General features: G+C 38.9%; 1 protein-coding gene across 1 annotated transcript in view; it reads right to left on the bottom strand.

Moving 5' to 3' along the window:
* ARVCF (armadillo repeat gene deleted in velocardiofacial syndrome) overlaps positions 1–22,187 on the bottom strand; it is a 269,995-nt gene extending 247,808 nt beyond the window's left edge. The window contains exon 1 of the mRNA XM_018556965.1: positions 22,118–22,187. The gene's annotated coding sequence lies outside the window, so the exon portion shown is untranslated. The remainder of the gene's footprint in view (positions 1–22,117) is intronic.
* Between the last annotated feature and the right edge of the window lie 1,799 nt (positions 22,188–23,986).

Here is a 23,986-nt window from a genome sequence, read left to right as displayed (position 1 = left end):
TACCTCCATAAATAGTATCCTATTTTAGCTTGAACACTTCTGCTCCACATATGTTCTGCATCGCTTGGTTGCAAAAAATAATCTGCAGCTACCACATTTAATTAGCATCAGACAATATGAACAGAACTTTTGAGACTTCAGACACACAGAGGGCTGGGTAGAAGGGTGATTGCTGACATTACACATCATAAAACAAGCAGACTGATTTAGAATCATTCTTCAAAGTTTAAAGTAAATGGATATGCAAAAAAAATTACTTGGTTGAAGCTGGCCAAACACTAGTAGAATTTTGTTTGGAAAAGTCTGTTTTTGAAACATTTTTTAATAGTTAATGGGTTCAAATGCATTAGAAGTGGAGCACACATGGCGAGGAACAAACAGTATGTATTTTCTTCATAAAGAAAGATTTTTATTTTCATTGAAGACCCTATTTCTGCCTTGGCTTGCTATGGGTGACGGCGTACCAGTTTGCCTGCACCTGGGATGCAATCATAGTGCAAGCCTGATTTTGGTATGTGAGTGGTGTTTGCAGTGGATTATTAAAAAACTTACAGGTATTTATTACCTCTCACAGAGACCACGGTACTCACCTTATCCTTATTGCCTTATTCACCAATGCTTTATTCTGCTTTTCTCTCCAGAAGAACGGAGCCATCTTTGTTTAAGCACTCCCCAGGCTCAGCATCTACTTCCTACTTTGAGATGCTGGCTCAGAGATGACACAACCTTGTAAATTCTGGTCTCTGTGCAGTTCCTGGCTATGTTTAAAAATGTCTGATGCAGATTAACCCCTGCTTCAGCCTCTCACCTTTTGCAATGCTACAAATTTACAATGTTGTAGTCTTACTGGAGGAAAGGAGACTGAGGAAATACTTTTTCCTGCCTGCAGCAGAATGATGACATTTACTCAGCCAAGGAAAAGTCACTTGGCTGGTGTTCAAGGGTGGCTTTTGAATCACAAAAGGTAGAGCATTGTTAGAAGTTATACTGTTGCTGTATATATCGACATGTTAGGAATGTATTGCTTCAGACTTGTAAAGTTGCAATAAGGTCCACTTTAGGTGTTGGTAACAATTTAGAAGCCCTGTCAAATAATATGCTAATTGCAGTGTTTGGGGGGGGGGGTTTGGAATAGGGAAAGTCATATGTGACAGTCTTCTCCAATGACCTCTGTGATATCTGAAGTCGGCTTTCTTTTATTAGGTCGGTGAGGAAGTTACAGATTGCAGTGTAAAAGTCACCATTGTGCAATCCTTCGGTGTGTCCTCTTCATTAGTCACAACATTATCAATACACTCGAACAAATAACTGTTCAGTATATAAGAATTTTCTCCCTACACATGAGTTCTCGAAGTAAGAAAAGGAAAAATCAAGGATAATGATGTATATTACCAAAATAAAAAAGCCATTTCTAATAACCTTGAAGCCATGTCTTTGGCTGATTGAAATCATAAAAGCTCATTTAAAGATGCATGCCAGTACATTACAAGAAGTCTGAAAGCAGATTAGAGGTTTGTGCACTTATGGCGTTTATATAGGCTTCATTTTATTAATATGTATTAGCAACCCATGATTTAGAGTAGAGTAACTGTAAGATCTATGTTTTGCTTACACCATTGCAGTTTGGATCCGAGAGGATAGTCATTATCAGTTTTAAGATAATTAGGAATATATACAGAATATATTTAATCAAAACACATTTGACAGTAAGAAAAATACATTCCTATAATTAGCCTGAGTGGCAAACTTCCTGGCTGGAAATGTGAAAGATTAAAATGTGTAGATATAAACAGCTAATCTGCTTTTATATATTTATTTTAAATCCTCTGGGTGGTATAAGTTAATCTGGCAGATGCTGTGTGATTGTACAAAGTCAATCTTCCCAACTTCAAAATCACCTTTCATGGTAATTAGTGATAGTTAAATGCAAAAATAAATGTGCCAGTCATTTGAAATGCACAGAAAAAAAGCCCTTCTCTTAATTTAATGAACTTCTCTGGTAATAAAAAGCAAGCCAAATCGTGTATTACAAATGTGTGCATGTAGTTTTTAAATGAAAATGGTAATATAAGAAGACACTAAAATTGCTCAATGACATTCATTGTGGCTTACGTGCTTAAAATAAACTTGTCACGAAAAAAGCTTTCAACTTTTGTTACTTAACATTATCTGTAATACATAATATGTAGAAAGGGATAATGACCTGCTACATGTACATAGCTTGACATGGTTTTCATATTTTTACATGGTCTTTGTGTCACAGTTTAAAATTTGTTCAAATATGAACACTAGAAGGCAGCCAGCACAACCAAGAAATCTACATCCTCACTAAATATCTGGTAGATTCCACACTGGCAAGGCATCAATCACTCTTTAAGCTTCTGATGAAACTCTATAGTTTGAGTTGCCCAGTGACTTTCATTAAGGATAGACACCTTGGGCATACATCCCAGCATTCTAAAATGAGAAAGAGGGACACCTTCCAGTGCAATGTATGTTGGCAATGGACACCCCCCCCCCCCCATTATGTGCATTTAAAATGCCAAAAATTATTGGTTAAAGCCAGAATTGGGTTTTTTTCACCATTGCTTTTCCATTATGCTAAAAATATATTTTAAAAAAATTAGATCTATTTTTTTCCAAGTCTTACTCTTTTTTTCTGGGGTATGAATATATTACAAGCATTTAGTTTTTTTAATTGCTCTAATGGGGACAATGCACAAACGCGAATGTGTATCACGTTTGTGGAATGTCTGTAATGGCTTTTCGAAATAGCAAACAAGATCATCAAGAGACAAACTAAAGGTTTCAGTTTAGAATAACACTTTTGGTAGTTAAATAGAACCTTTTCATAGATATCTGTACAACAGACCAAAAAAATGGACAACTGAGGTAGAAAGAGGGACAGGGGGATTTGGTTTCAACTGAGGGACAGTTGGGAGGTATGCTAGGGGCCAATTTATAAAAAATAACCACCCACTTTAGTGGTTAGTGGAAATGTTAACTACCCTCCTTCCCGGATTAGCGGTCAGGCAATCATACTAAATATATTATAATTCTTTTATTTTACCCAGAATTCAGTTTTGCATGCTATTAAAGTTAATTACTGTTAAAAAGAGACTTTTCTGCAGCCAGCCAAAATGAAATTTAAGCCCTTAAGTGTAACCAAATGCTATAGGAATTGAGAGAAAATCTCTCTAAAAGTGAAGGGAATTCCTCCGTAGACAGTCTTTCCAAGAACAGCTGTCACCATTGGAAAATGTACCCCCACATTTTGTTCTGGTGACAGCTATAAAATCTTGGATTAGCCATTACTTTTTCTAAGAGACAATAATCGCCAGGACAAATTGGTAGAATAAATCTCACCAATGAGGGCACAGACTGCAATAAAAACTTTACAGAGGTTGTAATCATTCCCCACTTAACCCAAAAGGGAAAAAAAGTATAAATACACTTTAAATTCAGGAAGCACATTCCACCTTCTCAGGGTTTTCGTCTTTCCTTCAAGTATTGTTGTAGTGCACAAGGCCACCAAGTGCCTTCTGTCAGTAATGCAGTGATGTAAGAACCCTGGATTTTTATGCAGAAGAGCTATTTCTAAGCAAGGTTAAAAGGTCCCATTTCCATTCAAATCATCTCGGAGAATAAAAAAAAAGAAATAAGAGTAGTTTATCACTTTAAATTATTTTATATTTATCAGACAGACCGGCTCATCTACAATTATATTTTTAATAGGCTATAAATTTTCCTTTCAATGCGAGACATAAATGCACACATGTACAGAAGATTTCTGACACCCACATATTTTCTGGTGAAATAGTAAACTATCACTGTATTACAGGTGCCAATTAAAACCTTGACATAAGGTTTTCTAGTAAAGCATGCTCTTCCGTTGTCATTGTACATACTGATGGCTGGAAGCTGACTGTGACAGCTCACTGTGACAGCTCTGACATTTATTATTGTAGGTGTTGCTAATTACTTCCAATAGAACTAGTGTAATTTGCTGTGTACAGAATACCAAATCTAAATAAAGTGTGTTATTCAAAGAAAAGGTCAAATGCATATCACTGGTTTCGTGAGGCTTGTAATGTAGCATACTGAGAGGACAACATCCAAGCTTTTAGAGAACTATAGCGCCATGAATAAGAAAATCTTTGAAAAACATTATATTAATAGCACCATAAGGCTTACTTAATAAGGCAGTGAAATAACATTGAGGATGTTTAAAATGAGGTAAATCAATCATGGCAATCAGATTTCACTTTCATCGTTCAAGGGTTGGAAAATGGGGTCATGGGTTCCTGCATACACACACACATACATAAACACTATGCACTCACATACAGATACTTTTCAGGTGTCAGCACATCAGTAAATACCAGACTACGTAGTACCCACAGAGTAAAAGATACATGCTTGTGTTTTGTCTTAACGCAATTCTAATGTACAATACTTTGTACATGTATTAACCTCCGGAGCACTTAACCAAATGTTGAAGACTAGGCATTAAAATGTCAATGTGGAAAAAAATCCACATGGTTTTCTATATTACTTACACATAAAAAACCTGAAAAGGCTTGATTCTGTAAGTAATAGATAGTTTCCTTATCTGTGAAAAGGGCTCCATTGCAACCCATTTGCCTTCAGAAGTCACACAATTAGTACACTTATTTTCACATCATCCCAAAATAAACACAAGTTTTTGGAACATCCCAGAGAATGTTGGAGAACAGTATCATGCAGTCCAAAGAGCTATCAAGTTCGTAATAAAGTTTTGCAGATATATTTTTCTATTTAAAAAAAAACCTCCACACGTTGAATCTACCAAATTAAACTGGTAAATACATGATTAGGATAATGAAAAGATTAAGGCAGAAAAAGACCATCCACCAAAACTCTACTTAGGGCATTAGTTAGAGAAGCAACCAGAAAGCCAAAGGTAACTTTCAAGCATAATCATAGTATCAATTATGAGGGGATGCTCAAGCATAATCATAGTAGCAATTTTGTGGGAATGCTCATCACCAGCAGAGACTGCCAAACTGGTTGACCGAAAGGCAAAATTATTGGATCTGACGTAACATGCTATTTCAACATCATTGTTTGTAGATGGGCTCCTTCCACACTAAAACAACATTTTGTAAGGACCAAGGTATTGAGCTTTATATAGTGAAGACTAGGAACATATCTGGCTTTCTACTTCTAAGCCCTCCAAAAATGAAGCTCTCCTACAAGCACATTCATAGATGCTACTGCAGTCCTATAGTTTACTCTTAGTTAATTCCATCCAATTTGGATAATTGTTTTAGAGGTTTATGGGATAGTGTGTTTTTCGGTCACATTTGTCATATGGCTGACTTCCTCATATCTCCAAACATCAAACTGCTCAGTCTTTTTCCTTTCAAGTATTGACTTTCCATTGATTACAAATATTCAATTTATTATGATCCGAGTCCTGTCATCATTGTGTCTGCAAACAGAACTTAAGAATCCTACTCATACCTAGAATTATAACTGCCAAACATTAGCTACAAACCTAATTTCCCTTCCCTGCTGTCTTAAATAAAATTAATTTCATGCTGTATTTGTCAATTAGAAACTAGCCTTGTCACTGATATCCCTGGTACCATTTACTTAAGCTATTGGGCGTAAAGTTTGTATCATACATGATTTTTTCAATCTTCTTTCACATTAATCACCTTCTATTATGATATTATGCTTATGTTACCCTAACTACAATACTGTTAGAAATGTTATTAATGTCTTTATATGAATATAATAAATAGTTGGTGTGGAATTCTGTTTATTGGTCGCCACTGGTGGGTCAGTAAGTGCTTTTGGGGCAGCAATGGAACTGTAAAACCTAGACAGGCTAGGAGGGCCCAATCTATCCAGTGACTCCTTTGGGGGTGAGCACTACACAAATAACATTAATGGTGAGAAAATATACATAGACAGTGAAGCACTCAGGAGTATGTATGGGGTATGCACTGTGTAGAATAGTTAGTTGTCAGCGGAGGAGGGCTCTAAACATTGATGATGAGTGGTGAAGTGTCCCTGTACATTGGTAGTCACTGGTTTTGTGCCCCATTACACTGGTAATCATTTGAAGACAAGCTAAATAGATCACTGGTGGTCCATGGTGTTATGTCCTCTTACATTCCTGCAGTCTTGCCATCCTTGATACTTTTTTACAGGACATATCCATTCAGATGCATTGGAAGAAGGCAAACTCTTGTGTTAATGTAATTCTAGTATAATACTGAGAGCAGTACTATACTAAGACAGGGTACTTGAAAACCATACTTATATGTATGCATGATATGAATAAATGAGCAATGTAAGGGTAAGAGTGCTGTCCTTGAAAATGTTTTGCTTGCATTTTTGAAACATCACTCCAGCTTTCTTTGCCAGTTAAAATACATAATTTCCAACCGATATTGTGTCTAATATAGATGTCTTCTTTCTTTGTATAAAACCTCAATAAAAATTGTCAATTGAAAAAAAACCAAAACATACTTTCTCCTTCTGAAATTTTGTGCTGCACTCAATATACATACATCCTATACTGTCCCCTAGTGGGGATATATTCTGCCTCTAGCTGAATATTAACAGTAATTGTTATCTTGTTGGCTTCAAGAAAAAGACCATGTAAAGTTGATTTTTTTTTAAATCGAGAGTAAAGTTGATATCCTAACAGTGTAATCTTTACTGTTACCTCAGCCATATAAAGTAGTTGCAAAGTGTAAAAACATTGCTAGTGTTATGTTTTCGGAGTCTGGAGCATACATCCACCCACTGTATGCTGCTGGCTGCACCTCAGCAAAGCTAATCATGCATTATGCACTGCCAGCCATCGCTCTTCTTGCAGCCAAGCTGTAGTAATGTTAATATGTGTCTGAAGTCTCTCTGTGAGAAATGGTATCACAAAGTAAACTCTCTCTATGCAGTCAGCTTTTACTCCAGAAGGCTGTTCTACAGCAATATACAATGGCTGTTATACAGCAAATGACAATGCTAACAAATCTATATTAAGCTGAAATTACATATTATTTACAATGTGTTTTATTATCATCATTATTATCATCATTCCTTCTGAAAATTCTAGTTTCTGCGTTGTCTTTCTGTAACAAAGATATAAGGAGTTCCCTGTAATAGAATAGCTGTTATATTTTCTTCTTGAGCAGACCATGTCTCCTACCATTGCTCTGTCCCACCACTGCAACCATGCTAAAGACTCTTTAGCATTCAACACTTATTGAAGTATCCTCTTTAAAAAATATTTTTTGGGGGTTTTTTTGCTTTAAATTTCATTGATTCCTGTCATTCAGGGCACTACCCGGATCCCCATACACTTTTTATGGCCAATAAATTGCATATAAGGCTTCAAAATGGGGACCTTTCATTTTCTGAGTTCTACCCCCATAGACTTGCATTGAGTTCTAAGTTCGAGTTAGAACTTTTTCCATGTTCGAAAGTTCGAGTTAGAACCGAACACGGGGGTGTTCGGCTCATCACTAATCCCTAGATCCCTATGCTACTACTGTGTCTTGTAATGATGTAGAAACCGTTAGCTTGATGGGTACACAGGCCTCCAAGACTTCTAAACTGGGATGCACCAATAACGGTTTGTCGGTATCGAATTCCGGTTCTTCCACTAGCATGGAGCTGACTTTCCAGCCAATCAGGAAGCTGGGCGGTGTGTCATTACCCGACGTCCGGCTTCTTGATTGCCTGGGCAGCTGGCTTAATGCTGTCTAGCTCCATGCTGATTGGTCGGGAAGCCAGTTCCATTTTGTTTGGCCGGCTCCATGCTGATTGGCTGGGAAGCCAGCTTCCCAGTCAATCAGCATCAATTCGGCTGTTTGGTTATTACCCACCACCCGACTTCCTGATTGGCCGGGAAGCCTGCTCAATGCTTTTCTCTGGAAAACATTTGAAAAGGAGACGAGAGTTCCATCCGATGGGTGCATATTAAAGTGAGAAATATGCTTATGCATTTTTTCATTGATCTGAAAAAAAATTATTGCCTTTAACTAGGGATATCCCGATACCAATACTAGTATCGTTATTGGGGCTGATACAGGGCATTTTTATGAGTACTTGTACTCGTGAAAATGCCCCGATACTAAAGGCCAATAACGGTCTTTTCAATTTTTAAACAAGTTCGGCTGCCTGAGGTCCTGCGCTTGTTGGGGACCTCAGCCAGCCTGCTGGGGACCTTTCATAGCTGTAATTGACAGTGCCGGTCCAGCCCCAAATCTCCTCCTCCTTTCCAGTGCCCGCAGAGACAGGCACAGCAATGGACAGCCGTACAGCCCTGGAGCCTGGCACGAGCCTGGCACGTGCCCAGCAACCATCCACACTGCCCGGAGAGCCTGGCACTCACATGCAACCTGGTGAGATCTGCACGCAGCCCTGGTGAGATCTGCATGCAACCCTGGTGAGACCTGCAGGCAGCCCTGTTGAGACCTGAACGCAGCCCTGGGGAGACCCGAACGCAGCCCTGGGGAGACACTAACGCATCCCTGGGGAGACCCTAACGCAGCCCTGGGGAGACCCTAACGCAGCCCTGGGGAGACCCTAACGCAGCCCTGGGGAGATCTGCACGCAGCCCTGATGAGACCCAAACACAGCACTAGTGAGACCCAAACGCAGCCCTGGTGAGACCCAAACGCAGCTCTGTAAGACCGCACATAGCCCTGTATAATTGCTGTACAATCATGGATTGATGGGATCAATGATCATACAGCAATAGAGAGTGGTAACCGGCTATAGAGTACTACAAATCTCAGCAATCCATGATTGCTGGTTGCCATCCTCCATTGCTGGATAATCATGGATTGCTGAGATTTGTAGTCCTTTATAGCCGGTTGCTATTCTCCATTGCTGTATAATCATGGATTGAGTTAAAATACATAATTATAAAGAAACGTGGTTACTGGTATCGGAAAGTACTTGGTCTTGAAATTTTTTTATCAGGACATCCCTACCTTTAAGGAACTATTCTGATTTTATACATTTTGATAAAAAACACACTTAGAGATATGTGTTCTGCATTCTTTTTCCATGCAGCAGCATAGGTAGCTACTACTAAAAGTATACAATATAAATAAAGAGTCACTAAGGTAAATGTCAGCGTCTCTAAATCACATTGCCATGTTAAGTAACAAGATATCTATTTCTTACCAGGAATAAATCTGCTCCTTCAGATCACCTAAAGCCTAGATCACATGGTCTGCAGCTACCAGGAGCATTGCCGGTGCGTCACGTCATGGCCAGAGAGAGACTATTGTTTTGCAGCAGACAAATCCTCTCTGGTAGACTTACAGCGAGATAAGAGGATAAGAAAGGCAAAACCAAGAAGCGGAGGCTGCACGCGTATAATAAGCAAATATGGTTATTCACTTGTACATGTACAAATTATACATAAAAACAAGGTTTTTATAACATTAAAATACATTGTTTGGATTACTGAAATGTAAGTTTTAAACAAATACAAGGAAAGTATAGTGTGTATTCATTGAGCACACATTTTGTATTAATATTGAACTGTATCTTAAAGAGACACTGTCACATTGCACATAGCTTGAAATTCGAATAATTAGAATATCGTGCAAAAGTAATTCCAGTAAGTGCTGCAAAAGGGGCCCAAACCAAGTACTGAGTACATATGCATGCTTGTACTTTTCAGAGGTCCGATATTGTTCTATGTACAATCCTTGTTTTATTGATTGCATGTAATAATCTACTTTTTTGAGGTTGTGGATTTGGGGTTCTTGGGGTTTTCATGAGCTGTAAGCCATAATCATCACAATTATGACAAATCACGGCTTGAATTATCTTGCTTTGCATGTAATGAGTCTCTCTCATATATTAGTTTCACCTTTTAAGTTGCATTAGTGAAATAAATTAACTTTGCACGATATTCTAATTATTCGAGTTTCACCTGTAGTTAACAAGCAATGCCACCTCACAATCGCATCTGTCTAAGCTCTGGTGTCAATTGGTGTTGGAGCTTGATCAGGGGGATGAGGTCATTGTACCCCCCATGTGACAGTGTTCTGATCTGTTGATAGGGGAGGTCACATGCTCCCCCATACCAGGAAGCTTCGGTCTGCTAACAGGGACTCCAGCAATGTGGTGACATTGTGCTCACATGGAGCGTGGCTGGGTAAGTATACATGCCTGGGCGAGTGGGTGAGTGGGCAGACACTGGGGATGGTTTGCTAAAGGCAAATAGGCTGTTCACTTTGCAAGGGAATTTTCACTCTGCAAGATATTTTTTTCTTAGCTTAGTAAAGGAGGTGAAGCTCTGCTAACTTCCATTATCCAATCATGTGCAAGTAAACATACTGTCTTGTATTTTTTTACATTTTTAATTGCACATGATTGGGTATTATTTGCAAAGTGAATTTTCACCACATTTACTAAGCTGTCAGGTGAAGCAAGGTGAACAGCCTACTTGCCTCTAGTAAATCAACCCCATTGTCTTTTTGATCCTGAATGGACAAGTATTCTCTTTCTTTTTTGTTATTTTATTAAATGTAGAGCTTGTTGATTAGCTCCCAGGGTAGGGAGCCAATAATATTACTCTACCTGACTTCTGAACAACTGTTGAGATATGGTATTAGGCCCACAAGTAGTGCATTGTTTTCAAGCTGACCAAGTCATAGACTTTCACTGACACTGAGAAAAGAAAAAAACAAAACAACCTTTGTGTAGTAATACAAAGCAGGAAGCAAAGCCTGCATATGTAGTGTGGAAATATGGTTTCCATCATGTATATATTGTGAAAAACAGCCTCATAAAACTAGCTGTTGGCCTGAGACAGGGTGTATCTGCCATCCAGGCTGTGGTGGTTTTCCACTTTAAATGTTCAAGAGTCTGTTAGTGACAAAGGCTGAATTGCTTTCCGTTGAGGGCTCTTAAATCTAGCCAGGGAATGTGAGGGTGGCCACTGCACCACGTGAGGCAACCCTGGGTTATACTTCTGTCAAACTGTTAGACAGTTGTTGTAATGCTTTGTCTTTTTTGTTGCAGGCTAGCTGGTAAGTGTGCTGGGAATTTTGTTGTAGTTTATCCACCTGGGAGAAGACACAGGTGTACAGCAATGACGTGCAGTACCTTTCGTGCGGGGTGAGTCATTACCCAGCCCCACCCCCCGAATGCCCAGCCCAACGACGCTCAGCCTCCAGCTAGCAGAAGCCCCACCTCCAACCCACAAAGCCCCACCCCCAACCCGGTCACCAAGCTATGTGTGGAGGAGGGAGGGAGGAGACAGGGAGGAACCTCCCTGTTCCTCACTTGCTCGTCACTGGTAAGGCATTGCGAACAATGTCCTCAATGTTTTGTTTTCTTTTTTTTGATTGGACAGCTTGGACCAATGGCGCTTTGTCATTGGTCCAAACCATCCACAGAGCTCAAGCCTCTAACAGAGTAGAGGCTGTTGCAGCTCTTGCCTCACTAAGCTAGGTTACACAAGCAGTGGGGAAGCCGGCTGCTGTGTAACCTAACATAGCTGTTAAAAGCTGGATGCAGCGTTGCCTGTAATAAACAGGCAGCGCTCCATGCATGACAGGTTAGACAGCGGGGAGGCTTTCCCTGCTGTGTAACCTGGTACAAGCCACTCTGAATGGAGAAAAAAGCTCTCAGCTTCAGACTTGAAGCTGAGAGCTTTTTTCTCCATCATACTAGATGAGGCTCTGCCTAACCTGCCTCCCCTGACCGTACGTCCCTGGTGTACAGTATACAGAGTATGGTGAGAAGGTTAGAGTAAAGAGTTAGTTGTCTGGTCACTTGGGAGTGTTGGCTATACCTCTGCAAAGGAAGCATTTTTGTTTATTATCTTTGTTTGATAAAATTAGTCTGGAAGCCCTGAAACTTACTCTTCTGAGTGGACTGTCCTTGTGTACCTCCATGTTTGATGCTTAACCCTAACAGTATAAAATTAAAAACTATATATAGAAAAAAGTTCGGCTGCCCGCGTCTCCTCCTCCACCTTCCCGGCTATAACATACCTCTCCTCCGTTCCGGTCTCCGTGGGTGATACCGCCTCCTCCTCTTCAGCGTCATCCAGCTCCTCTTTAATCCACAGCTGTGATTCCAGGAATTGCACATTATTTAGCAAAGTGTGTTACACTGGCGCAGGCACTGCTCGCGGCAGCCCCACACATGAAATACAGTATCGGAGCTTGCACGTGACCGGCACACGCTCCATTCGGCTCACTATGCACCTGTAGAGAGGGGTCAGCACGGCACCTGTCAGCAGCCCTGGAGAGACCCAATATGCAGCGCTGGAGAGACCCAATATGCAGCGCTGGAGACATCTATACACAGCCCTGGAGAGACTCATTCGCAGTCTGGTGACATCTGGACGTCCCACCAGGCTGCGTCCAGATGCCACCAGGCTGCGTCCAGATTCTGTCTGATCTGTATTTAGCCCTGGTGAGATCTCGATTCACCCCTGGTGAGACCTGCATGCAGCCTGGTGACATCTGAATGCAGCCTTGTGAAAAACTGGCCTAAAATCATTAGTCTGTATTGTTTTAGAAAAAAAGTCACATGTCCCTTTAAGAAAAAGTATCGGTAATTGGTATTGGCAAGTTCCTGATGGCAAGTACTTGTACTTGGTCTTGAAAAAGTGGTATCGGGACATCCCTAGTTTAAAGTATAGAAGACTGTGTTTAATTGTATTTATAGAAAAATAACAAAATGTACCTGCTTTTATGGGTTTATTCATTATCACTAAACATACAAGCACTCTGTATGATAACGTAAAACTATACATTAGAGTTAATGGCACATATATATAAAGATAGGCAATACAAACAGTTGCTACTTTTTCTAAAGGCACAATGGATGAGGTTAGAGAACAGGCCAAAAGATGTTCTAGTCCTTCATGTATTCAAGCCTGATGAAAACAGGATAGGACACATAAATTTAATTGCGCTTTCAGCAGCCCCGGGAAGACTTGTAGGCAAGTTTATGGTTGATAATAAAGACCTTTGTATATGTTTTCATTTTAACCTAGTTTCATAAAATGAATGGATTTCTAAAGGAAAAAAAGGATTACCTTTATAATGAAAAGCCTCTAAAACTTTAAATACAAGGTATTGCTATTTCCACTTAGTGGAAAACCTGCGCTGCTTCTGTTGTGTATAAAAAAAAATTGTGGGGGGAATTAACAATCTACAGCTGAATGATACCAAATCATTGTAAAAATCTTTACTTATTCACCTTAGAAAAAGAGGCGATTAAGAGGGGACCTTTTTTGCAGTCTTTAAAAAGAATTAATGGGGACCACAATATTCAAAACAAGCTGTTTAAACCTAAAACTGTATTGAGAACCCGGGGACACAACAAGAGGTTAGAAGAGAGGGGGTTCAATCTTAGAGGGTATTTCCCTAGTGGGAGTAGTGAAAGTTTGGAATTCCCTACCACAGGCAGTATTTGCGGATAACATTGATAAATTCAAGAAACTTCTGGATGAGTTTCTTCTTTCGCAGAATCTACAGAGATATGTGAAGTGTTAGAGCAAGATAAATACACACACACACACACACACACACACACACATACATACACACACTCACATACATAGGTTGAACTGGATGGACCTTGGTCTTTATTCAACCTTACCTACTATGTTACTATGATACACAAATAAGCTAATAATAATTGCTAATTATAAGCTAATGATTGTTAATAGTTAGCATAATTGAATGCATTTTTAAGATTTGACAAAAGTCAGACTCTCATTTTAGTACAAACTAAACTGTCTCACAAAAAAACACATCTGGGCACAAGACAGTTGCTAATTTACTATTACTACTTTGCACCCACAAAATTTTTTCGGGCCTCATTTCTTTTTCTAAAACTCTATTCTTTGTTATATTTCCCTATGCAGCAAACTAACCGTCTACTTACAAGGTTTATTAATTAGGCACCCTTTGCTTAAGAATATATTCATTTTAGAAACTGGAGCACGTTTCCACAAGAGCCAGTCTTTGTTAATTCCCCCCGGATGTTTAAATTAACAAATCACCTCTTAGAAGCAATGCTTTCTTATTTTAATGCTTGCAACTATCAGTAAAAAAACAACTCATCAAAAGTCTTTTGTCTATGGACCAACTTCCACAGACCCACACACCTACTTCTCTACACCAAAGATGTATAGCCTGCTAATTTAGAAATGAACACTCAGAACACTATTTTGTGTTCTGGAATTATCATATAAGGCATTTAGATTATTTGATACTACTGCCACGTCTTTTATTGAAAACCAGAACAATAAAAGAACATAACTGCAGCCCCAAGGAAACCACAAGGCATTTGCGGCCCAGAATAAACAGGCTGACCACTTTTACTCTACAACAAAACAGGATTGCTTGAAAGTCTGAGCTAAAGTTACTTGAGTGTCAGGCTTAACTATGTTTGATTCAGAACCGAGCAGAATAAATGCCATATGTAATAAGCTTAAGGACTCAAGAATCTGATTGTAAGTCCTTCAATTATGGATCTTACCCACAGGCTGCAAGTCTCTGAAATAAAAGTCATGGATTTGAAGGCAATCACCTGTGTGGGAACAACTAAGTGTTTATGTACAGAAATGAAGACATTTTAGTGGAACACTTTCATTACTTTTATTCAGCCAGAGAGATGAATGGGTCCTGCATAAGTACAATATTGTGCAAAAGGATGTCCCCATTACCTTTTCTCAACTGGCTCTGTAATTTTCTTTCTGTTATATTGATAAAATTGTTGATAAACTGTTGGTTTTTTTTTAATCGTTAAAACAAGATAGATGTATTGCCTTATTCCTGCAGTTAGTTTTATTTTGCATTGATGGTAGTCATGTATTCATAGGCATCTGCTACTAGCTAAAACTAGCAAAGGCCACTACAGATCAGTTTGCAAACATGGAAAATATTACCTCATTAGATATAATGTTGGAAAAATCCTCTTAGCAATACATGCCATTAGAGAGTCCTCTGTTTTAGATAAAGTCATTCTATCAGCAGAGCAGATGAATAAGAATGCAGAAAGGCATAAACAACTAATTCTTTCAAAAAACCCCATAAAGATACATTTGATGAGTGCCTGAAACAAACAATATAATCATAAAGGTTTACAGGCACGTAGCTGATAGCCGTTTTCTGTGAATGTTATTTATTTTTAAATGTCAGACATTTTATTCTTACTTCTCTCCTTCACCGTTATGATGGGGTCATTTGTAAGCAGTAACATAATCTGATAAATGAAACATTTTGCATACATCAAATCCTTACAGAGCATACATCGCACACTTAAAAATATGAATATAGGTCATGAATGTTCCAAGCATTTTTTGTGGGCTTATAGTGTGGAAAAAAAATCCAACCTGACAGATCTGCTTTATACAGTTAAGCTCCAAAGCCATTTTTACATTTCAGCTATGGGCCTATTAATGCGGCAATAACTTTGTTCTTACTTATGATACATAAGTGAGTGGCATTGTTTGGGGGAAAATACAGCTTTCATTTGGTCATATTGTCTTCAAAGGGTTATTACATTTTCTATATATTTTACATTCAAAGTTTTTTATTTTTTCAATTTTTTGGAAAGAAATAGTTTGTGACATTAATTCACATACAAAACACGTTCAAAACAAAAGTAAAGTCAAGTATAACTACAGAATCTAAACAGTACCACCTCCTCAGTTATCACTGGGCAATAGCATTAAAGCCTCAGAGTAAGTACATCATGATATCAAAATAACAGTCTTCCGTGTTATTGGGAGATATTAAATAGGTCGTATCATCCTTCAATAAAGCTCACAATAATGGCTTAACAGTTCGACTTATGTCATATCTGTTTGGCTAACAAGTTCATGCATGTCATCGGAGAAGAAAGCAATTAGAGGAAGAGAGGAATAGAATAAGAAGTGAAAAGTAGAGAAAAAAAGAGTGTAGGCTCTAGATACTTGAACTCCACAAACATTAAGTATCCTGTGCGGGCCTGGTGGTGTTTAAGGAGGACTCGAGATACCTGTATAGCTCAGCCAGGGTTCCCATACCACTTCAAACTGAGCGTGTCTGTCCTGCAATTTTCTATATATTTTAAAGGTAATAATAACTGAAAAAATACCAATTTGACCAGAAACAAATGTAAAACAAATATTAACAAACTATAAAGTGTCATTGTTTCTAATTTTCCCCGTTTCTTACACCAATAACACTAAGCTTTCACAACATGTCACAAATTTGTCACAACTATTTTCACTAAATTTTTTTTGTACCTTTTTATGTGTGTGATTTTTAAAGATTACAATAAAAAAACAAAACACTTTAATTCTACCGGTATCATTAAAAAAAAAATTGGTGCAAAAACTTTTTCTAATTTAGTGCATTCTTGAAGTGTATTTCCACCTTTGCAGTCAAATTTGAAGAAGAAAATAAAGCAAGAATAAAAGTTAACTCAACACCCTAACCCAAGTAATTTTTTAGCTTGAGCTATGTGAATAAGAACAAGTAACAAATATAAGACAGGTGTTATCCCAATTTGGCTGCAAAAGTGGAAATGCACTTTAAGCAACTCCTGTGGAAAAAAAGGAGATACAGTGTAATTAGCTGCTCCCACGAGCCACAACTTACAAAAAAAACAGCACATTACATTTATCAAGCAGAAACACCTATTTCAACCTATTGATGCTAAAATTGCTGCTAATAGCAGCTCTGCTAGACAGATCGGGAGCCATGCAATCAAACTCAACATGCATGAGCATGCACTCAGCTAGGGAGAAATCTAGAACGTCCAAGATATCCAACCTGAGGCCCATTGGCACTTCTGCATCCCTCAGGCCCCCTGCAGACAGCAGTCTGTGTTTTCCTTACATTGGAGCTCACTAAAGCCAATGAACAAAAAAGTATTTAACACTGTGGCAACCCACTCAAGAGGGGGCGGCGACCCACAGGTTGAGAACCGCTGCTTTAGAGTGACTTCCAGTGGTTAAATGGTGCTGTTTATTTACTTTCAAACTATCTTAATTTTTTCTTGGTTTTCTTTTTTTATGTTTTTCCCTCTGATCTTTTATAATGAATTTTGCTGAGAGAAATATCAAACGAGTCACAATTTTTAAGGGGCTGCAGGAGCATTGATTTGTAATGGTGCTATAAGAGCGATGATCTTTAGCAGTCTCAGGTAATATGTCTTCACTCTATGACTGTCCCCCGAAGCATGTTCACAATCTCCAACAAGCCCTACAGCATATTTGCAGTCTCTGATTATATCCTATATAAACTATCTACTGTAGTAGTTACAGAATATTGTCCCCCGAAGCATGTTCACAATCTCCAACAAGCCCTACAGCATATTTGCAGTCTCTGATTATATCCTATATCAACTATCTACTGTAGTAGTTACTGAATATTGTGTACGGCTCTTTAGTGATGTCAGGGGCTGCACTTGAGAAGCTCTATATCAAGTATGTTGGCCAGCACTTTCCTAGATCCCTAACTGGATAAGTTAAGATGTGGTGTTGCAATGTTTCTGGATTTTTCAGATCAGCTAAATTCCTATCACTGTACACAGCTAATGTGTATGGATATGTTAAGGATTATAACAACTTTACAAAGCAGCCCATGCCAGTTTTAAAAAGTGAATACTGCAGGTCCATTGGACCTTCATGAACGAAAAGCTCACAGCAAGGCAACCAGACACAATGATCAAATTTGAGAAAGTCCAGGAACATTGGATACAACATTTTATACCACCTTCTTTTGATCATCGCTTGTTGGCCTGTGACTCCTTTTTTGCAGTAGAGTTTATTTTTGTTTCATAGTTACTTACTAGTTAAGGTTGAATAAAGATACAGGTCCATCGAGCTCAACCTTTGTGAGCATGTGTGTGTATATGAGTCTCTGTGTATTCCAGAGATCTCAACGTTCACCCTCTCCTCTTTTCTTATTTTCTCTTATCTTTGTCTCTCTAGTTCTAATAGTTCTTTCAAATATCCAGAGCATCCAGCCTGCAATACACCCTTATGACTAATCTGGCCTGTGTGCCTAGTACTTCCCATTTTGCCATACACCAAACTGTTTGTGTTCTGTTGTGTAATATTTTATGCCAATGAGGTATGTATGGGTGCCACCTTGCATTTCTGGTTGATACCTGTCTGTTTTTGTTCAATTGTTTTTACTCTGTAATATTGTTCACTTTGTTGAACCTAACAAAGGGGGCCTTCTTATAAAGAGAAATGAAAGCTCTGCACAAAGTTGCAGAATTTGCTCACCATGACCAATCAACTTGTCCAGGAGAATCATAGACAAAATCTCATTGGTCACTATTGGTGCAACTTAACCACCTCCCTTTGATCTCCTCTGCTGTCCCCGAATGCAGGAAGTGATGTATATTACATCACTTCCGCATTCCTCTGTCACTCTCCGGTACAGAACATCAGACAGAAGCTGTTGGAGCAGATCTCTGCTTCATCAGCTTCTTTGGGGGTCCCTAGGTGACATCAGGGGTCTTAAAGACCCCCTGATGTCTCCATAAAAAAGACCTGTTTGGTGAATTGGCTATCACATAGGGGATTTCTTAGTCCTCTATGTGATAGCGATATAGGTATGGGTAAAAAAAAAAGTTTGAAAAAAATTAAAGCATAAAAAAATAGTCACAAATAAAAAAAAAGTAAAATAACACAATTTTTTTTAAGTCCCCCGGCCCCCCACATACACACACAAACACGAAAACGACGATTGCGCCCATTACGCCACACAAGTTACATATCACCGCGCACGTCGGAATGAGAGCAATAATTCTAGAGCCATTAATCACTGATAACACTAAACTGATGAGTGGTAAAAGCTTTTAAAGCGTCACCTATGGCCAATTTTGGTTGTGGTCGTTATCTGCGATTTCGCGGGCGCGCGCAATTTTAATGCTTGACATGTTTGGGGTCTATTTACCCGACGTGACCCCGTATTTTTATATTTTACCAAAAAATTGTGGTGAAAATAAATGTTTCATAACATTTCATAGGGAAACAGGTTTTTTTCTTTTTAACAAAATTTAGGGTACTTTTTTTGTTATATAGTAAAAAATAAAAACCCCCAGTGGTGATTAAATACCACCAAAAGAAAGCTATATCTGTCCCCAAACAATGGTATAAAATTAATTTCAGTACAGCATTGCATGACTGAATAAACGTCAATCAAAGTACTGCAGCTCTGAACACTGAAAAATGGCCTGGCCAGGAAGGGGTGAAACATCATGGTCTTTAAGTGGTTAAAGGCCAACAGGCTTCTTATATCTCACTCAGATTTTACTGCAGACAAACTAAAGTTGCCCTTACACTGCTCGATTCTCGTACAAGAATCGCGGGAAATCCCGCGATCGTACGAGAATCGAGCAGTGTGAACGAAGACGTGCGACCGTTTCTACTCTACGGTCGCACGTCTTTTGTCTAAGGACCACGCTAGAAGACCAGCCGAAAATCGTACGCGCACACTGCCCGTTCAGCATTGCAGTCATCGGAAGCGATGCGATGATCGAGAGTACGATCTGCCTGTCCAAGATGGGCAGATCGTACGTTTTTAAATCACTTTACAACCATCGCAAGACTAAGGTCTTGCGATGGTTGTACAGTGTATGGCCACCTTTAGAGCTGACCATACACTCTTGGATGGACAGCCCAACCCAATTCAGGTGGCCTGATCTTTTACCAATTTGGTCATTTGTATGTATAGAAGCTCCTAAGCTCAACTCAGCTAAAAGGTAAATATTAATTTAAAAAAATATGTTTAGGTAAGCTGTGTGAACAGGAACACATAACAAATATTCAGTCAGGTCTTCTCAAACTGACTGCAAAAGTGAATTACACTTTAAAATGTAATTCATAAACAATTTCAGAAAGGGGGAGCAAATTAGTTTTCAGTTCAGCTTAAATCCATGGACAGTTCACAAAGTAAGACTATGGCCATCCATTATTAAAAAAAAAATATGCTGCAACACTTAGTTATAAATACATTTGCAGTTAGTTTTCTCATAGTTGTCCTACAAAGTCATACAAATACATGTTCAGCCTGTCAGTAAAGTCCACATAACGCAATTTTCTGTGATGGTATGGCAATGATCCTGCACTGCCTCTCAATTCAGAGGCTGTATTCTGTGTCTGCTTGTACTAGAGTGGAATGAAAAAAAAATGCTAATTTCCGTGGAGGGGGGTGACTATCAGCATTGTGCCTGTAGTTTGTCAATAAGCATCTGGCCATACCTAGTCCTGCCCAGTGCTTTCTAGATTGAGAGCACTGCCTCTGTTGCTAAAGACTGTGAGCTGCAGTGTCTGGGAGGGGAAGCATGTGGGACACAAATGGAGGAGAATTTGGCTCAGCCAGGGAAGGTAAAGGAGGTTTTAGTTTACTTTATGAGACCCGTACATCACATCTTTTTTTTATTTATTAATTCTTTATTACATTTTTAACAATCATACATTTAATCACTCTCCCCTCCATCATTCCATACCCATATCCTACACCCAGCTCCTTTCCCCCGTAGCCCTTCCGTCTGTCTGTCCAGATACGGACCCCCAGGGAAAGTTCTTACCCCCCATCTGCCATAAAAAAAAAAAAAAACCATCACATCTTAACTGGAATTAGTAGCTGTTCAGACTGTCATACAGATGCCTTTAGTTGTACTTTAATCTCCACAGACATTGCCACAAAGTGACAGATATTTTCTGCAACAAAGCTTGGAGGCTTATTCATACTGTCAGTGATCTAACTGCTATGTTCCCTGTGGAGCAGCTGCACACACATTGGAAAGTGCAGAAAGGAAAGTTTGGCCATACTGTAGCTGGAGCATCTACAAATAAATGACAATAGCTGCTGGTGCTATTGTTCAGAAGGAGGAAATGTAAATAAAAGGTATACTGAGATCTGTTCGGATATTGGATGAAAATGAGTCTGATAAAGATTGAAGAACACCATTATAAAATATTCTTGTACAGTATTCATTAATCTAGTAATAATAATAATAACGGTAGTAGAAGAGCTGGTTTTACCAAATCATTTTACAGAAGGCAACAGGAGGTGCTGGAATATGTAAAGCTGTGCAGGACCATCCACAACTCAAGGACAGACAGAAACAGTGTCTGGAAATGTGGCAATGAGATCTTGCAATTAAAGTAATCGCTGTAAGAAGCTAGAGCCAGATTCAGTTCACCGGTGTCCAGTTGTAGCTAAAATATTAAATGGAGTGGCCATTTAAATTTCTAAGACTCAATGTATGTGTGTTTCCTTTATTTTTTTTAGGTTAAAGCTGCACTCTTTATTTATCCATTCTTTTGACTTTTACACCTCTGTTAGCTAGTAAAACCGCTCTGCTAATTTCTAGTTTAGCACTGTATCACAAGATTGGCTATAAAGAATAACACATGCTTTAGCAGGTAAAACAGTCAAAATACTGTATTAATATGTCATCTGTATTTTTAGCTGTCTTCCTGGAGTTTCACTTTACATGTTTAAATATGCGACGGTTAAGTGTTAAGGAAGTGCTTTAGTGTAAGGCATACCGTGATAATTTTTTCCCTTTAGGGAAGCTGCAGAGCTATTCATTTGTCCTCAATAATGGGAGCCCTGTGCAGAAAACAACCAGTGCTGGACTCCCACTGATTTTTTCTTTTCTTTTCCCTGTGACAGAAGCACTGCTGCGAACAGTATAATATTTAGTGGAAGCCTTTAGATCAAGAACTGATATAAAACTTTCATCAACAGTGTTTCTTTGAGTAAAACATTTGTGGAAAACCTATCATATAGATAGTATTTTCAGTTATGGGTACAGACTAGACAAGGTATTGCAATAGAATAATAATAATAATAATAATTGCACCAATGCAACGAACTTACAGATGCAGTGCCTTTAACAAAGTAATCTGTATCTTTTTAAAATAAAATTCAAGATTGCCTTTTTTTTAAAAGATACACCATGACCTGAATTTCCAGCAGGGCTTTCATAGATACAGAAAGGAAAATAATGTCATAGAATAGATCAGATGAAAAGAACAATTAAAAAATACATTGTAATTTCAGTAATCAGTAACACTGAAAATTCTATCATCTAGAGTGAAGTAACGTACCTTTGTTCTTTCAGGTTGCTATTATTTAGTAATAATTTATTAAATCCTCGATCTCAGTCACGGAGGTTTCTGGAAGAAAAAAAAATCATAAAAAGGAATGCTTTAGCCAGTACTGTCCAATCATTCCAGTCTACACTTTAGGGCACATTTAAAGTAATATTAAGCTCATAAACTTATTTTCAATAATATATCCAGATCAACAAAATATACATTGCCTAGCAAAGTGTTTTTTTTTATAAATTTTTGCCCAAGCACTTATAGTCATCATGTTTCCAAACAGCTCTAACTCTCTCAGCTTTGCTTCCATGAACTTCCTGTCCAATACAAGATCACAAGGGACAGCACAATTTCCAGCAGCCATCCATCTGCCTCGATGGCGAAAGGTGAAGGGAGGAGGGGGGAGTAGGCAATAGGGAAGTGACTGGGACTGCTGTGCCTTTGTGTTTGTGGAGACACACCGCTTACTGGCTCACACAAGGGTGGCTCAGGATATCAGGGCCAGTGCTCAGGGGAGCTAATTTTGTAGGAAGCTAAAACTTTTAATCATCAACAAGCAGCATCCATTGTTAGCAATTTGACCAAAATTTTAAATTACCTTAAAAACGTTTTGACTTTAACATCACTTTAAATATAGACTTAAAGGAGAATTATGAGGTGAGTGATTTTCACTCAGCCTCATACTCTGAGCCGACCTGTGACAATGAAACTGTCACGGGTCAGCTCAGTAGATCGGGAAGTGAGTGAACACATATCGAACACATATCGGCGCTCGCCCACTATTCGATCCTGTGCCGGCCAGGCTGTACACAGGGCCTCAACTTTTCTTCAAGTTGTGATTACGCCCTACCACTCCTTGAACAAAAGCAAGAGCCTCTATTAACCCCTTGGACATTGGCATTTGACAGCTAAATAGTAGAGGGTGAAGCTTAGCACAAGGAGGGGGCAGTGCTTAACCTTGACTTAGAGAAAAGTGGTAGCCCAATGTATACTCTGGGATACGATTTAAAGGATCCACCAGTGCATAGGGACTTTTCTGGAGACCAAGACAGAAAAGTCCCTATGCACTACTGTGCCTACACTACTGCACTACTTGTGCCTACTTCTTAGCTTGGGTTCAATTTTAAGCTAGTCTCCAGCCTTTACAAATTCTGAAGCTATGTCCTACTATGTGGAAATTCCCAAGCCTATCCACTGGTCACGTAGACAGATGTGTGAGTGTGTTTTAAGATAGGTGCATTCCTAAGCTTAGATAACATAACTGAATATATATGAAGACTCATAACAAACACCAGAAAAAGTACAAGGTACAAAATTACAGGTAATACCGTCTGATATCTTGCCTTTTTTCTGTTGCAGCTACAATCTTCAACACAATGATGCCACATTGCAATGAACTCTGTCTGCCATAGGGCGACTAAACTAAATAAATCAGCAATCAGGGTTGATTGTAGACTACATGGGCGCACCATACTGTTTGTAAAGTTGCTTGGAGTAATGTGCTGAAAGCAAATCAGTAGGTGCTTGTCCTTATCTTCTACTAACAGTCCCAGTCAAGAGCTCAGTTCTGCTCGATAGCAAGAGAAATGATTGCCTTGGCAGTGCAGAAAATGACTGAAATGTTTCTATAGAACTACATTTTAGGAATGTGACTGTATAAAAAGTAAAACTCCTTACGCAGAAATGTGACCAAAATGCCATACTGGGACCAGATGACTCACTCTACAATACTAAAAGAGCCTTCAAGGACCACCTACCCAAAGAATCCAGAGAATCTCCTGTATTTACCCTCCATATTACTGTAATACTGGAAGAGGGTAAGGACTCTATCCAATGTCCAAGTTATATGCCTATCTAATAAATGTGGATTTC

Source organism: Nanorana parkeri, unplaced genomic scaffold (assembly GCF_000935625.1).
Source record: "Nanorana parkeri isolate BGI_ZX_2015 unplaced genomic scaffold, ASM93562v1 scaffold260, whole genome shotgun sequence".
NCBI classification, from domain to species: domain Eukaryota; kingdom Metazoa; phylum Chordata; class Amphibia; order Anura; family Dicroglossidae; genus Nanorana; species Nanorana parkeri.
Note: the sequence above shows the minus strand (reverse complement) of the source record. Positions and strands in the feature narration are given on the sequence as shown.